At 49.0% G+C, this 15,052-nt stretch overlaps 1 protein-coding gene across 2 annotated transcripts in view; it reads left to right on the plus strand.

The window, feature by feature from the left end:
* Positions 1-208: 208 nt before the first annotated feature.
* The window catches only part of HTR4 (5-hydroxytryptamine receptor 4), a 1,457,781-nt gene continuing 1,442,937 nt past the window's right edge, over positions 209-15,052 (plus strand). The window contains exon 1 of one of the 2 annotated variants that reach the window (XM_086931613.1): positions 209-1,168. The gene's annotated coding sequence lies outside the window, so the exon portion shown is untranslated. The remainder of the gene's footprint in view (positions 1,169-15,052) is intronic. The other variant, XM_086931612.1, reaches the window with a different exon arrangement.

Here is a 15,052-nt window from a genome sequence, read left to right on the forward strand (position 1 = left end):
AATACCATCCTTATCCTGTCTCCTGGCTGGCTCCTCCTACCAGGGGGCGTGTCTCCTGGTCGCACGCCTTCTGCGGGATGATTGGTTGCTGCGCAGCGGGCTCCCTGTGTAAGGCAATGTCTAGCTGCAAAGCCGCCGTGTGTGCGGCCGGCAAAAGCAGCCGGAAACATCCACAGTGTGAATTACACCGCCCAACTTCACTGGAAGAGGGTTTATGAGCGCGGGCAATAACGCGATAAGCAGGACTGGCTGCATGTGCCCAACCCGAGGGAGCCAGGGGCACAGAGGGCACAGAGCTGGAGAGGCACCCGGCGCTAGCGAGGACTCCTGGGTAGCGGCTTCGGTTAACCCTGCTGGACTTGTTGAAGGATTTGACTTGTCTGATAAATTATTTCCGCCCCACAACTGGACTATTCCATCCTGCAACTGGGCACATACCCGTGTTTCATGAGCTGCCCTCTTTCCATCACGTTGAGCCCCGTGGTGGCATCGCCCCGTCTCATGAGCGAACCATTCCCGCTCCATCTTTGAACGATTCTGTACCATGATTGACACCTCCCCCTCTACCCTCCAATCCAGTCTTCATCTTAATGTCACCGACGTGTCCAGCCCCGGTCCCTTCCCATCAGTTGCCTCCCTGCCGTCTCATGGAGGCACCTGTTGCATCCTGGCACTCCTCTGCCCCGTAGTCTGCCCGCTCCAGTCCCAGACAGAGCAACCCCGGATCATGGTCGCCCAGGTCGCCTCCCGTGACATTGCTGCTCCCGTCCCATGATCGGGTCACTCCAGCCCCCCTGTCTCAGGGTCGTGCCGCTCCTGTCCCATCACAGAGTTGCTTCCGTCCTTTGATTTGACCGGTCCAGGGCCGTCGTCTCATGAGCTGCCGGTCCGGTCCCACAGCAGAGCTGCCCCGTCTCAAGATCTGGCATGTTACAGCTGTTCCGTCCCATGATCGGATACATGCAGCTCCCCTGCCTCTTGGTCGGACCGGTCCAGGCCCATGACAGGGCTGCTTCCGTCCCATGATCGGACAGGTCTCGACCCTTCGGACTTCTGCTCCCGTCTCCTGTCCGCCTATTGACTGACCTGCCCCCTGCCCGGAGGAGATGAAGCGCGCTCCCGGGACCTGCAGCGCGTGTGGGGAGCGAGCACCCGCCGCACTGCCATGGTAAGCTGCATGCTTTGTTTGGAGAGGTGACTGACCGAGGGGTGGGGAGATGGGGGGTGCCCTGGGTGATGGTATGGTAAACTATCATCTCTTCATGAAATCTAGAAAGCAGGGATTGCCGGGAACTGCGAGCTTATACATATAGCGCTCATACATATAGCGCTCAGAGGTGGTCAGAGCCTCTGGGCGCTGCATAAGTAGTCTGGGTTATCCAGCATCACTTTTGGGCTAGAGAGTTCCTTGAGTCTTTCGGGGCGTAGAAGGGATGCCTTTCTGAAGATGAGAAGGCGTCTCTCCCACCTCAGGAACGCAGTACACACTCCGATGGACCAGGGATACAGTCACGGTGACATGTTCAGGAGAAACCACGGCGGGGGGGGGGGGGGGGGGGGGTCTAGGGGGTCCGTGCATACTGCTGTGAAGCGCTTGGTGTCATTGAGCCCCCTCGTGGTGGCGCATGCCCTCGTGGGCACGCGCCACCAGTTTGCAGCGCTTAGAGACGCACCCTCAGGGAGGCAAGTCATGCTCCCAGTGGCAGATGAGAAGGGTCTTACAGTCGCCGAGACCCATCTCCCCCCCCCCCCCTCCCCCCCCCCCCCTCGAGGAAATACTTCCCCAGCAGCATGGCCTTTCTTTGGAGGGGGGGGGGAGACGCAATGGTGGGGGGGGGGGGGGGGTATTTCCGAGGAGCGGCTAGACCGGATGAGAACCCCTCGGGAGATCCCTGTTTATCAGCTGGGTTGTCCGGATGCCCCATCTGAGAAGTGGCTCGTCAGAGATACCTGTGACGTGGGGCTTCCCCAGCTTGTGCTTTGGGCTGTCTCACGTGAGACGACACCCGCTGTAGGCAAGCCCGCCTCAGCCTCAGATGTGCGCGGTGCGCCGTGGTCACAGTCACCAAGCTGACCACGGAGGCACGGACTGGTATAAGCGTGTCCACTTTTATGTGTCTCAAGTTAATTCCACCCTGACCCACCAGAGAGGCGGGAATTGATAAAAATGTATGCCTGGGTACTGGGGGAATCCCACAAAAAAGGTGCTGCGTTGTTGGCACGGCACGGCCTACGCAGCCAGGCGCATCCCTCGCGCAAAGAGGGCGACAGGTTTTCCAAATCTGCCCGGCTCCAGAGGGCAGCGAAGCTTTCGCCTGGAGCTGGGTGAACTTTTCTTTTGATTGGCACTACACTGCCGCTCCCTTGAATGCTCTTTAACACACGTCACCGCGTGTCACAGTTCCGAGAATCGCTGTTCTTTTCAGGTGTATTATTAAGTGATATGAACGCACTACATGGGCGAGACTCCTTTTTTCTGTTTTAGTTTTTTATTTACTCCCTCGTGTTTATCAGGCGCTAAAACCTGCCTGTATTCACGTTTTATTCAGGAGTTTAATACAGAGAAAGTGCGCCACTTCCATCAGCTTACCGCAGAGCTCTTGTAAGCTTTAAAAGCCCCAAATGACACTGTCACGCACAATTTCACAGAAATGACACACAATTACACAGCTGCAGTCACAGCATGCATCCAGTAGTGTAGTTACGGTGTGCATTAAAGTACTTATTGGACGGGGGAGGCTGATCGGGCTCACTTTGGCAGGTGCGGGTGGCGGGAAAGGCGGGGGGAGGGGAGTTAGATGAAGGGGGAGGGACAGACGGGGCGCCACGGATGTCAGAGACGTAGAAGGACGGAGAGTTGTGTTTTTTAAGTCTAAATAGTGAGAATGGCTGCAAATGTTGCCGTCGAGAGTTTAACCGACTTTTCTGAATGCTGTTTACAAATCATTGCGGTGCAACCGGTGGGAGAAACCAATGGGTTGGTGCACCAACTGCAGAGATGTTGAGGCATATGGCAGGGAAAACATGGATTTCCATTTATGTAAGATCAATAAAATGAGTGTCAGTGAGTTAGGTATTTTGGTATTTTAGTATATGTATTTACATTTGTGTATCAGAAACAAAGCACAGAACAACACAAACGGTAGAAAAGATCAATTAAAATGATGGTGAAAACATAATGTAAATGATTATATGGGTGATTTATTTTGTCAGTGAGAAACGGCACTGAAATGACGACACGTTGCACGCATTGAACATAATATATACAGTGCTTTATATGGGCAGGTACTGCCGGATACTGAGTTCCGGTACTACTATAAATTGAAAGGGACCGTACCTTCAGTGTTATGTTTACTTTTAATGCACAGAGCATAAGGTACATTTTTGTCTCATTGCATGGGAGAAGGGGTTTATTAGGAAGACCAGTACAGGGTGTTTTAGGTGTCTAGGTTATCTGCAGTGGCGGCTCGCACAGGTAACGCTTTGAGACGCGGAGTGGCGGGGCGTAGTTGAGTTCGACATACAACGGGAAAGTGCATAGCAGGGCCAGACTGGCAATAGTGGGTACCAGGCAATCCCTTGGTGCGCCGCACAGGTGGGGTCCGGTTTTGGGCCCCTGGGGGCCGTTTTTGTTACAGGGCCGTTTTTTGCAGCTTAGCTGTAAAATCGTCCCTGTAACAAAATCGGCCGAAAACCTGCCCCGGCAAAGAGCTCGGGGCACCTCCAACCCCCCCCTAGTGGGGAGGGGGGACAGTCGAGCACTTTGCCAGGGCCGGTTGTGGTTCTGAAGCTGACTAACTGCAGCGTTCATGAAAACAGCTGTGAATCGTATGGACGATTTTCTTCACATCTTCGGATTTGAGGACTTCATTTTAGTCCAGTCCAGGTGACTCATCTGCACTTGAACTCCAGGACTGTCGTGCTTGGTACACCTGTCTTGAGAAAGGCCCGCTGCAACCTTATTCACCTTGGCACGCGAAGGGTCGAAACGTCGACATCTTTTCAATTGGCCCCAATACTCCAGAAACCCAATAGAATTGACAAGAAATACATGGTATTCTGTGAATCTGTATTAATGGACGGCCTCTTTTGAAAGTCAACTTTGTATATATCTGTATAAATTGTCTATATTGGAAATCACTGTTGTACATATTGTATATGTCACATGAGCACTATTCACTATTGTCACATGTTGCACTTTTTTATTATGATATTGACAGTCATTTATGAATGACTTTGAACTCATCTTGAAAATATAAAGATATAAATATTTCTATACAGGTTTTTCTTTTCATTTATTGTAAGAACCTGTTGTGAATTCCTGTCAGAGGGAGGAGGTAATATCACATGCAAATAGAATTTACAAATCAGTTGTTTCACTACCCGACAGAACCAACTTTTTCTTTAATCGTGGTTCCCAGTCCGGCCTTGGTGGATAGTTAATAAATAAATAAAACCACTTACCTTGGGATCACCACATCGCCGAGTCGGTGATGCAGCGAGCGCAAGATAAGTGGTTTTATTTATTTATTTATTCTCCATTTTCCCGTCATTTGTCGAACTCCACTAGCGTTACGTGTGCGAGCCGCCACTGCACATATGCAAGAAGCTGGACATGGGCGGCCATCTTCAATATGCGAGGGATATGGCTGCACATGAATCCCCTGGAACTTCATTTCAGTGGAGGCTGTGATTTACAGGGTTAAGATATTGTAAATGCATTTATATAGCGCTTACTGCCTAAGGCGAGGCGTTGAAGTGCTTTTTCGTCGAGTAGCACGCTACTCTGGAGCCCATAAAGGATTAGAGGTGAATTAGTATGGTGAAACATGAAAGTAATTTGAGTGTAGACTTCTAGAAAATATTCCATTAAACTCGCATAATGTATGTAATTTAGCATTATGGAAATTATGAAATATCCGCAAAATTTCACACAACGTTTTGCTGCAGAGGACGAGTTTGTGCAGTAATACTCCGCAGGAGATGGGTTTCAGCACAACATGTGTCTCAGGGGACATTTTCTCTGGAACCAGTCGCGTTGGTAGTATCTCGAGGGACTTTAGAATGCAAGCTATGCCTCCACGTTCAATTTTCAGTCAAGATCCTTAAAAGTGCATTTGTCTTGATTTACATCTAATTTCGTGTAATTTCCTGACATTTTGTGAATAATATGCAACTGCATATGAGCTTAAGTAAAAGAGTCACATGGGTATGATGCTGGAAATGGTCTGGGAGACAAACGCTGGTGAGGTGCCCACCGGAGGCCCTAAGGTAAAGGTTTGTGTGAGCTCTGATTTTGGTAGATGGACTTCATGACTTGTGTGAATAAACAGTATTGGGTGTGTGCCTGCGACATTTTAGCACATAAACATCGTATTACTGAGGAACGTAGTTGTGTGATGGAGAACGTTGAAGATATTTAGCACCAGATGTCTGGCCGGAGGTAAGTAGCTCCAGTCACGTGCTGCTGATGAAAAACGCGATCTCTAGCCATAGGGAGGGCTACGATAGAAGGCCGCGAGCTGCATGGAACCTGGCCAGTGAGCTCACTGCCCTCGCAGTGAGAAACGCAGAAGATGAAGGGAAGTATTTGAGGATGCTAGAATCAGAGAGAAGTTCACCAGCCACTGTCACTTTTTGTGAGCCAGTTATGGACACCAAGCTGGAATAGTAGGTAGCCAGATGGAAATAAAAAGATAAGCATGTTTCAAATGGCAGGAATAATTTAAGAATGGAATTAGGAGTATATAAGAAAAAAAACTTTGTTCAGGAAGATGGAAAACATCACATTTTGCGATAGGGCAATGTGAAGTGTGGCTCAATGATTAGAGCGGCAGACCCTGATGCAGAGGTCTAGCCCGGGACCAGGGTTCAATTCCCCGCCTCGGCGGGTCTTGGGCTCAAAATTCCACAGACCTGATCATTCTCGCCTCGGTGCCTATTCCAATCATGGAGTCCCACTCTGCAACTCTGGGCAATAGCTTGCTTAATCTCCACAACGGCCCCCACAATGCTAAGGAAGCCTGGCCTCCACCTTGGGGGTGCCAAGGAGGGGACGCCTCACAGGGAAAGCCAGGATGGGTTCCACAGCGGTATTCGTACAAGTGCCTTGAGACCCTTGAGGGTGAGTAGTGCGCTATACAAGTATCAATTTACAATTTTTCTTGACATGACCAAGGCAACGTTTTGGCCACTAAGTCCCTACAGACGGATATTTTGCCCACCAAGGGATCGTTTCTAGTGGATACATGTATTAGTTGCTTCACTTACTGTTGCCCTTAGGTCCAATGGTGTTTAATGCTGCCGGAAGTCCACCTGCTAGAGGCTGGAACTTCCAGAACCAGTTTAAAAGCAGGGCATAGCTACCCAATGGCAGTGACTGCCTTCTTGGCTCCCTGAGTGGTAGCAGAACATTTCCCAGTGCTGTGCAGAACGTCTTCTACTCTCCACTTTTATCATTGTTAATGACAAATAAATAAAGTTGCAAGACAATCACTTTTGCAACTGTGTACTGCCCTAGAAATGATGCCATTAAGTTAGTAGCTAAAGCAGAGCAGTGAACCCATGAGCAAGCTTTGGGGGGGATCAGCTAAGGGTCAAGGAAGCACCATGAGACTAAAATAATTGGTGGTGAGGTGAGCTCCAGTGCATGGCCATGCTAAAGCGTTGTTGCAAGGGTGGGTCTTGACTGTGTCCAAGGAGTCTGGGCTGCAGAGGAGTCTATGGACCTTGATGGTGGATTGACCAGGAAGTCAAATGTGCAGGAAAAGAAATCCTAGTGCAGTATCATCCATGGTGGTCAGGAGTGCTTACTGTGTGCACCAGCACACTCCTGTGCCACATTTGAGTGGCTACACAGACCATGACCACAAACCAGGCTAGGCAGGTTGTGTTTGCTGCTTTGGGGCCCGGAATTATGAATTTTCAGAGGCGGGTACCACAACTTGCTCCATTGGCAGTCTCTAAAGCTCTACGGAAGGCAGATGGTGTGTACGTCAAACAGGTTCACTACTGCAATGACGGATTTCAACTTGCACTTTTTGATGATTGAACTGACCGGTGACTCTCAACGTGGATCAGCCAGAATGGTCTTTATTGCTCCTAAGGTCCTGCAAGGGCTGGCACGCTAGTCCTGGTTGCCGGCTGCTGTATCTTCTGATTGGTTTCCTTTACTGGTCCGGCCGGGTCTCAGGCACACAATTAAGCAGGACAGTTTCAGAGTAGAACTTTATGCAGCTTGGTCACTGCTAGAAAGAGGTACACGCAACAAATCAAGTCCACCTGTTTCAAAGCCCCAATGAGTGAACAGTTAGACCCATTACTTAGACAAATGTCCAGCTCACGACCAATATTGATCCGTGTTCAAATTTTGCAGCCTCCAAGCCATCCTCAGGTAGCCAGTCATGAAATGTGGTGCCTCCCAGGGATCTAGACTACACCCCATGACTTTCAAAATATACATTAAATGAAGGCTTGTCCTTCTCTTTAACCACACACTAATACTTCAAAAAATTAAGTGGCCCAGAAGATGTCCTTTATAGTTACACATTCTGCCTGGGGCGTTGTCCCTCCCTTAAATGATCATGGTCGGCAAATATCTCCCTGAAGTTAAGCACTACCTAACCAGAAATCATCTTTCTTGCCAACAAACACCTATTATTTGAACCCTAGCTCTCAAACATGGCACTGGGAATCTTCTCATCCAGCTTTAAACCTTCTGCCAAAATTCAAGTGGGATGGGAGGACACTGCCTGACATCACATCACAGCACAGTTCAGCCAGTAGCAATATGGAAATGCAGTCAAATGTTTGTGCTTACTTGAATATTAACTGTAGCTTTTCACCAGAGTTAGTACAGAAAGTGCTGTTCATCTCTAGACACATGGGTTTCTGGATTTTATCCTTCATCAGTAGAAATCCGAATAAAAAATTAAATCAGGGTTTGCTGAGAATGCTGCCATGTCCGCTCAGGTCTCAGTACCGCTCACTGATGTACAAGTGAATTCCCAAAAGCTTGTCAGCTCGCTGGCTCAAGGGAGCCTTTTTAAGCAGAAGGGAGATGGAAGCACACTGCCCCACATCCCAGCTCTGCTTTACCCCTTAGCATTATGCTAAATGCAGTACAATGTGTACGCTTGCTTGAATATTAGGTGTACCTCAACTTCACCACTTACATCACCAAAAAAGCATACACAACTTGTTTCCAGCGATGGCTTCTTCAGAAAAGTATGTCTCATCCACCAAATATCAGCTTCCAAAATATGGTACAATTTATCAGTATATTTTATTCTGTTGTCACAACAAGATTGAGATATCTACCTATTGATAGGGTGGCCAGACATGTGCAAGTCACCCACTTAACTAGTACCTAGACAATCAATATAGCATGTCTGATAAAAGGTAAATAGAAGCAAAACCATTTTACTGGCTTGCACTTCAAGCCTGAGTCACTGAGAGCCTCTCTTGATAGCTGCTCAGGAGGTAGACTCAAAAACCTCTCTACACAGGGTGCGTTGAGACACCAAGAACATGCATGTACAGTGTATGAGAAGCTATACGTAGAACATCCACAGAGTATGGCAAGATTTGCTTACACTGCACAGGTAGGAGACACACAGAACACGACACAGAGGTCCTAATTTACAAGAGGCCTGCACGGCCAGAGCTTCCCTTCTTATGGCGATCCAGTGATGCATTCCTCTCAATCATATCTATGTGGTGACTCAAAGCCAACCGGCATGACTTTGCATCGCCTCATATGTAGTAAGGCAAGGCGGAACAAAGCACTGCCTTGCCTTACTCTACGCCAAGGAGGCGGTCTACGGCCGTTGCAACCAAACACCCATGGATTTTGACACTGCCCCAGATTTACATCACGTAAACATGGAGCAGCAACAATATCTTCTGCCTCCCCAGAGCAGGCGGAACAAGGAGAAATGTTTACATTTCTCTTTGGTTTTTTTTTGCTCTTTCCACGTGTGCTGCATTCTGCAGCACACATAGAACAAGGAAAACTCATTTCCTGATTGATTTTCTGCAGGAAGGTCCCCTTTCCTGCACCGAAGCAATCATGCATCAACACAGACTCCATTGTATTATGGTACAAGGATGCCTGCATTGGCGCTCGGCTGCAAATTGTGCACTGGCTAAAAGGACAAGAATGCACTGTATCTTTTAAATACAATGCATTAGTGTCCTTTCCACTTGGCATGGGGCAGCAATGCCAAATGATTTGCTGTGCTGCCCTGGGCCAATTCTTTGTAAATGAGGCCCAGAGTTTATAACAAGAGTTTCTTAGAACAACCAACAGAGCTTCTGAGAAGTGACAGAGAATATCCCTAGGCAGAGTGTATAAGAGGCCGTACAAAGACCATCAGCACAGAGTACGTGACAATACAAATGGAAACTACACAGCTGAGAAGAAACACCCATAACACTCACAAAGAGTTCATGACAAGAATTATTTATAATATACCCACACAGAATCTGAGAAGAGACGCCAAGAACTCTGACACACACAGATGTTGGGAAGACGCACCTGGAACATCCAGTCAGAGTTTAACACCTTAGCTGCGTGTAAACATTTCTCCCCAGTGCTGCGCTGTCCATTAGAACTAGTGCTGAATGGACGTTCAATGGTCGTGCGCAGCACTGGGGAGGTAGCGCTGCTGACGACCATTGGCCGTCAGCAGCACTTAAGGGGTTAAAGTTAGAAGTGCTAATAGCACCACCACACAGCTGAGAAGAAACACCCAGAACATCCACACAGGGTACATGACAGGAAGTACAAAAATCGTGGAAGGAATAGCAAGTAAGCACACATTGCAACCAAGATATATACTGTATATATATATATATATATATATATATATATATATATATATATATATATATATAGCAAAAACAAGGAGGTCCGGTGCACGCTCGGGTTGTGTGTGTCGGCTAGAAAGTATCCGCAGACGCGTTTCTGGCTCTTGCCGTCATCAGTGCGGAAAGCCGTCAATAAAGCGGCACAGTTATTTAAACGGAACTGCCATGTGGTTGGTGGATCCTTGGCCAATGAAAGGCCGATGGCACTCCCATAGCGAAAAACTTTATTGGCAGCCGTAACAACTGTGCCTGCACATCCCCTCGCCTGCCGCTAATAGAACGAAGACGCTGTGAGTGTCACACAATGGTGGAGCACTCTAGCTTTGTATAAGCCACAACCTGCATGGGTCAACAGCGTCCGTAAGTGGCGTTTCGGCAGCCCAAATTGAATCCAAAACACAGTATCCCACCTGGGGCCTGCCGAACTCGTGGCGGGTGCAACCGGGAAGCGGTGGTGGAAACCGCTTGTAACACAGCAAAAACAAGGAGTTCATGGTACTCCCAAGGTCCGGTGCACGCTCGGGTTGTGTGTCGGCTAGAAAGTATCCGTAGACGCGTTTCTGGCTCTTGCCGTCATCAGTGCGGAAAGCCGTCAATAAAGAGGCACAGTTATTTAAACTGAACTGCCATGTGGTTGGTGGATCCTTGGCCAATGAAAGGCTGATGGCGCTCTCATAGCGAAAAACTTTATTGGCAGCCGTAACAACTGTGCCTGAAATGAAATGTGTTTTGGATTCAATTTGGGCTGCCGAAACGCCGCTTACGGACGCTGTTGACCCATGCAGGTTGTGGCTTATACAAAGCTAGAGTGCTCCACCATTGTGTGACACTCACAGCGTCTTCGTTCTATTAGCGGCAGGCGAGGGGATGTGCAGGCACAGTTGTTACGGCTGCCAATAAAGTTTTTCGCTATGGGAGCGCCATCGGCCTTTCATTGGCCAAGGATCCACCAACCACATGGCAGTTCTGTTTAAATAACTGTGCCGCTTTATTGACGGCTTTCCGCACTGATGACGGCAAGAGCCAGAAACGCGTCTGCGGATACTTTCTAGCCGACACACAACCCGAGCGTGCACCGGACCTTGGGAGTACCATGAACTCCTTGTTTTTGCTGTGTTACAAGCGGTTTCCACCACCGCTTCCCGGTTGCACCCGCCACGAGTTCGGCTGGCCCCAGGTGGGTGCACCGGACCTTGGAAGTACCATGAACTCCTTGTTTTTGCTGTGTTACAAGCGGTTTCCACCACCGCTTCCCGGTTGCACCCGCCACGAGTTCGGCTGGCCCCAGGTGGGATACTGTGTTTTGGATATATATATATATATATATATATATATATATATATATATATATATATATATATATATATATATATATATATATATATATATATATATGGTACAAAACAAAGTTCACCACACACCACACCTTGCGTCCCGGGTGCACTCCAGCGCGGTGGTGAGTCGTGTGAATATATATATATAGAAAGAGAGAAAGAAAGTAAGTGCACAGAGGGGGTATAAAGATTTACTCATTTTATCTCTGCATCTATTTACATTGTAAATACATATATCATCAAGGTATGCAGATATGGAGTTCAGGATAGAACATTTACACATATTTAATTGTTGATAATTTGGCCCTCGACATTCTGGTCAGGATATTGTGACCAGTCGATATTCCTGCTGCAATATTCAACACCCACGTCGCATGAGAAACAATGTATAGAACATGCACACAGGGTTCATGAAAAATGATACTTGGAACACATTGTCTGAGGAGTCACCAAAAACATCCTCACATTGTTTATGAAGAGCTATACCCAGAACATCCACGGAATGTACAAGACAAGAAGTGTCTGCTCCGCACAGATGAGATACCCAGAAGATAACACACCGTTTACGACAATAGATAGTTATAGCATCCAGACAACAGCTTCTGTGAAGAGACACCAAACATCCACACAGTGTTTGTGTCGCGACACCTGCATCTTCCCCAAGACAGACACGCTTAACATCCCTCGTACTAAGACGGTGGAAATATGTATCACTAGACTCACTTTGAGAGTACATAAACACGCAATTTATTCACGCAATGTGTTTAGTTTCTTTGCATCAAAGTTCTATTGGCAAGGGCGTTCGCTTTCCACATTTACAGAGTCAATTAAAGGTTTTTCCTAGATTGTTCATTTGTGCTTTTTCACCTTAGATCTGGCTAAAAATGTATCAGCAGCGAATTGTTTCTCTTAATGTATTATTGTTTTTAATGGCTTGTTACCTGGAGGAGGGGAAAGGGGAGAGGGTGGGAAGGTGGAATGCTGAGGATAGGATGAAAAGAAGGCCCGCAAGAGAGAAAGAAGGAAGGAACTGAGGTATGGAGGCTATATGGAGAATACAAGAGGGGGAGGAAGGTAGAAGAAAAGGAAGGAAGGATAAAGAAAGGAAAGGTAGAAGGCTAGATGAAAGGAGTGATGGAGGGAGAACAGCGTGATGCAGGCGGAAATAAGGGCGTGTCTCTGCGCAGCGTGTGTTGCCGCTGGTATGTCGCTGAAAGGATTTCTCGGCGGAGGCACACACACGGGGCGTTTGCCCCCACTGACATCTCTGTAAGCAGGTGTCACCATTCACCTGTCACACAGCATTGTACCTCACCACTGGCATGTCGATCAACACGTGTCACCCTCTTGCATTTCAATGACAACATCACAACTCTGGCATGTCGATTAGCATCTAGCACGTCGATCCGCCCACGCGCCACTGAGGTGATCGGCGTCAAGTGCATCCCTCATACTTCACACTTCAGCGGTGCATGCCACTGCCGACATGCACACAGCAGCCTAAGCCGACAAGTTTACTGCATAGGTCAGTGGCGCGGTGGCAAGGGCAACGCCTGCACGAATGCAAGGCCTGGTTGACGCCCCTCCCATGCTTGGCTCTGAGAAGCAGCTCACACTGTAGAGTCGTGGGGGACCGGGTCCCTCAAACTCTTGGCGCGCGGCTCCACAGCACCTACTGCACGCATGACAAGTGCTCTCCTGGTATTCCGCTGCCATCGCACTCACCCCCAATAAGAAAGTAGTGAGTACTGAGATCTCATCAGCCAAAAGAGGCGTGGCTTGGGGGGCTGTTACTATCCCCAGTTGTAGTTTAATGTTATTCGGCAGCTGTTTGATGGAAGACCTGAAGCTCGCCTCCTCCCCCCACCCCCAACCTTACCAACCAATCTGAGCCCCTGTCAGCCTCAGCGCCGCAGCATCATTCCACAGGTGTCTGCGCGCACAGTTGTGCCGAGAGGTGCTGTAGCACGGGGAGAGTGGGGGTGCCTCAAAGGGGCGACTTTAACGTTCTCCTTCCAGCGCCCACGTTCGGGTGTCTTCGGGAGCCCTGGGTCACAGCGGACGCCCCCGTGACACCCCTGCCCTCGAAGGAATCCCCCGCCAAAACCATGTACGTAATATTGCGATGGGAAACGCGCCGCCGCCGTGGGTAGCAGCCCTCGCCAGCTGTTGCTTCATTTACAACAGAACGCAGAGGTGCCCATCCCACGCCCCCGTCACTTCCTCGCCGCAGGGGGCGTTTACCCCCCTGCCCGATCACAAAAATGCACGGTTTACCTGAAAACTCAAACCGAGCGCATCTACATTGTTTATAACAAGGTTCAAACCCGAGTCTCCCTCTCCACGGGGCTCACTTGCGGCGACGCTCACTCACCACAGCACCTCCGCCCCTCGCACAAACAATACCGCACACCAGTTACAGCGCTGCGAAGCCGCAAAGCACTACATTGTTCTGATGCTGGATTTTCACGGTCCGTCTACTGAATGATTCAGGGCAGCAGGACGGAAAACACAGCGCCGTCAAAGTCCACAGACGAGGAGGCAGAGACGAGCGCCTGCGAGAAGCCGTTCTGCCACCAGCGTCAGCCAGATTCAGGAACCAGCGAGGAACCAGCGACCGGGACCATCTTCAACGAGGACTCAACTATCCATTCATCCAGCGCTATCAAGGAAGTCCCAGCAGCGGAACCCTCTGCCACCCAGTGCCATCCAGGACAGGTGGCCTCTGCATCTGGACCCCTCCGCGGCGCACACAAGTGTCTTCCCCCACATCAAGTAAGTCTCTGGCTGTGTTGGGAAAGTGAGCCTGGCAGGCACTGGGCGATCCTTAACAGCCTGGCGACGTTGCTGCTAACTTTCCAAGTCCACGAGTGATGCTTTGCTCCTGTTTAGTTTATTGTATTTGGCCTGCAGCAGGGACCCCACAGGTCAGTGTGTGTGCCCTGTAAAGTGCGTGCATTTTGCTCCCCATACCCAGGGTCTCCCTGTGAGCGTGCACGTCACTCCACACAGCAAGAGAAGGAGCAGCTGCGCCTGCGCATTAAAAGGGAACGCACCCCCAGGGCTTAAGTTGTGCTCATAAGGCAGCGCCGCGCGGAAGGGTTTAGGGGAGGAAGTAGTGGGAAAGAAGCTTCATCAGTGGCCTCATTGGGGCAGTAATAAAGGGCATCGGGGTTCTTCCCAAACCAACTGGCTACTCCTTACTGCATGCGCTGGAGAACTGTAGCGATCACAGTAAGTCATGGCCACTGTCGGCAGGGACAGTGACGTAGTTACAGTCGTGCAGCAGGTGCAGTTGCACCGGGTCCATTGAACTCTGATAATAGGTGCATTTGTTTTCTAAACAGCATTCAAAGGGCTCATTTTACTTGTTCGCACATGGGGTCAGAGGCATCCTTGCTACAGTACTGGTTAGGGAAACGACAGTTTTGTCATGTTTTTTTCTGCTTTTGAGCTTCCGTTCACTAGCAGAGATATCACTAGGCATGGGGCTTATTTGGGCTGGGGCCTGCTCAGACCCTGTGCTTACTTCTCCAGTTGTTCCTCTTACCTCGGGACTAGAAGCTGAGAATCTTATAGATAGGTGTGGCTCGTTGCTTTATTTTTACACATTTAAAGTGAGCACTAAGCTATTTTACTTGCATTGTTTAAATAGTGACTTCACAGTTAACATGCATTGGCAAAGCCAATAAATCTCGCTTATACAAGAGCTGTTGGCTCTCGCAATGTGTTTTTGCCATGTTGTACACCAGTGTCGCTGCTGTTCAGCATGTCTAAAAGTCAGTGGCATGGAGTGTTCTAGAGTGGAGTGGAGAGAGTAGAGTATCAGGACTGGATTTGTTGGAGTA

Source organism: Lissotriton vulgaris, chromosome 7 (assembly GCF_964263255.1).
Source record: "Lissotriton vulgaris chromosome 7, aLisVul1.2, whole genome shotgun sequence".
Classification (NCBI taxonomy): Eukaryota; Metazoa; Chordata; class Amphibia; order Caudata; family Salamandridae; genus Lissotriton; species Lissotriton vulgaris.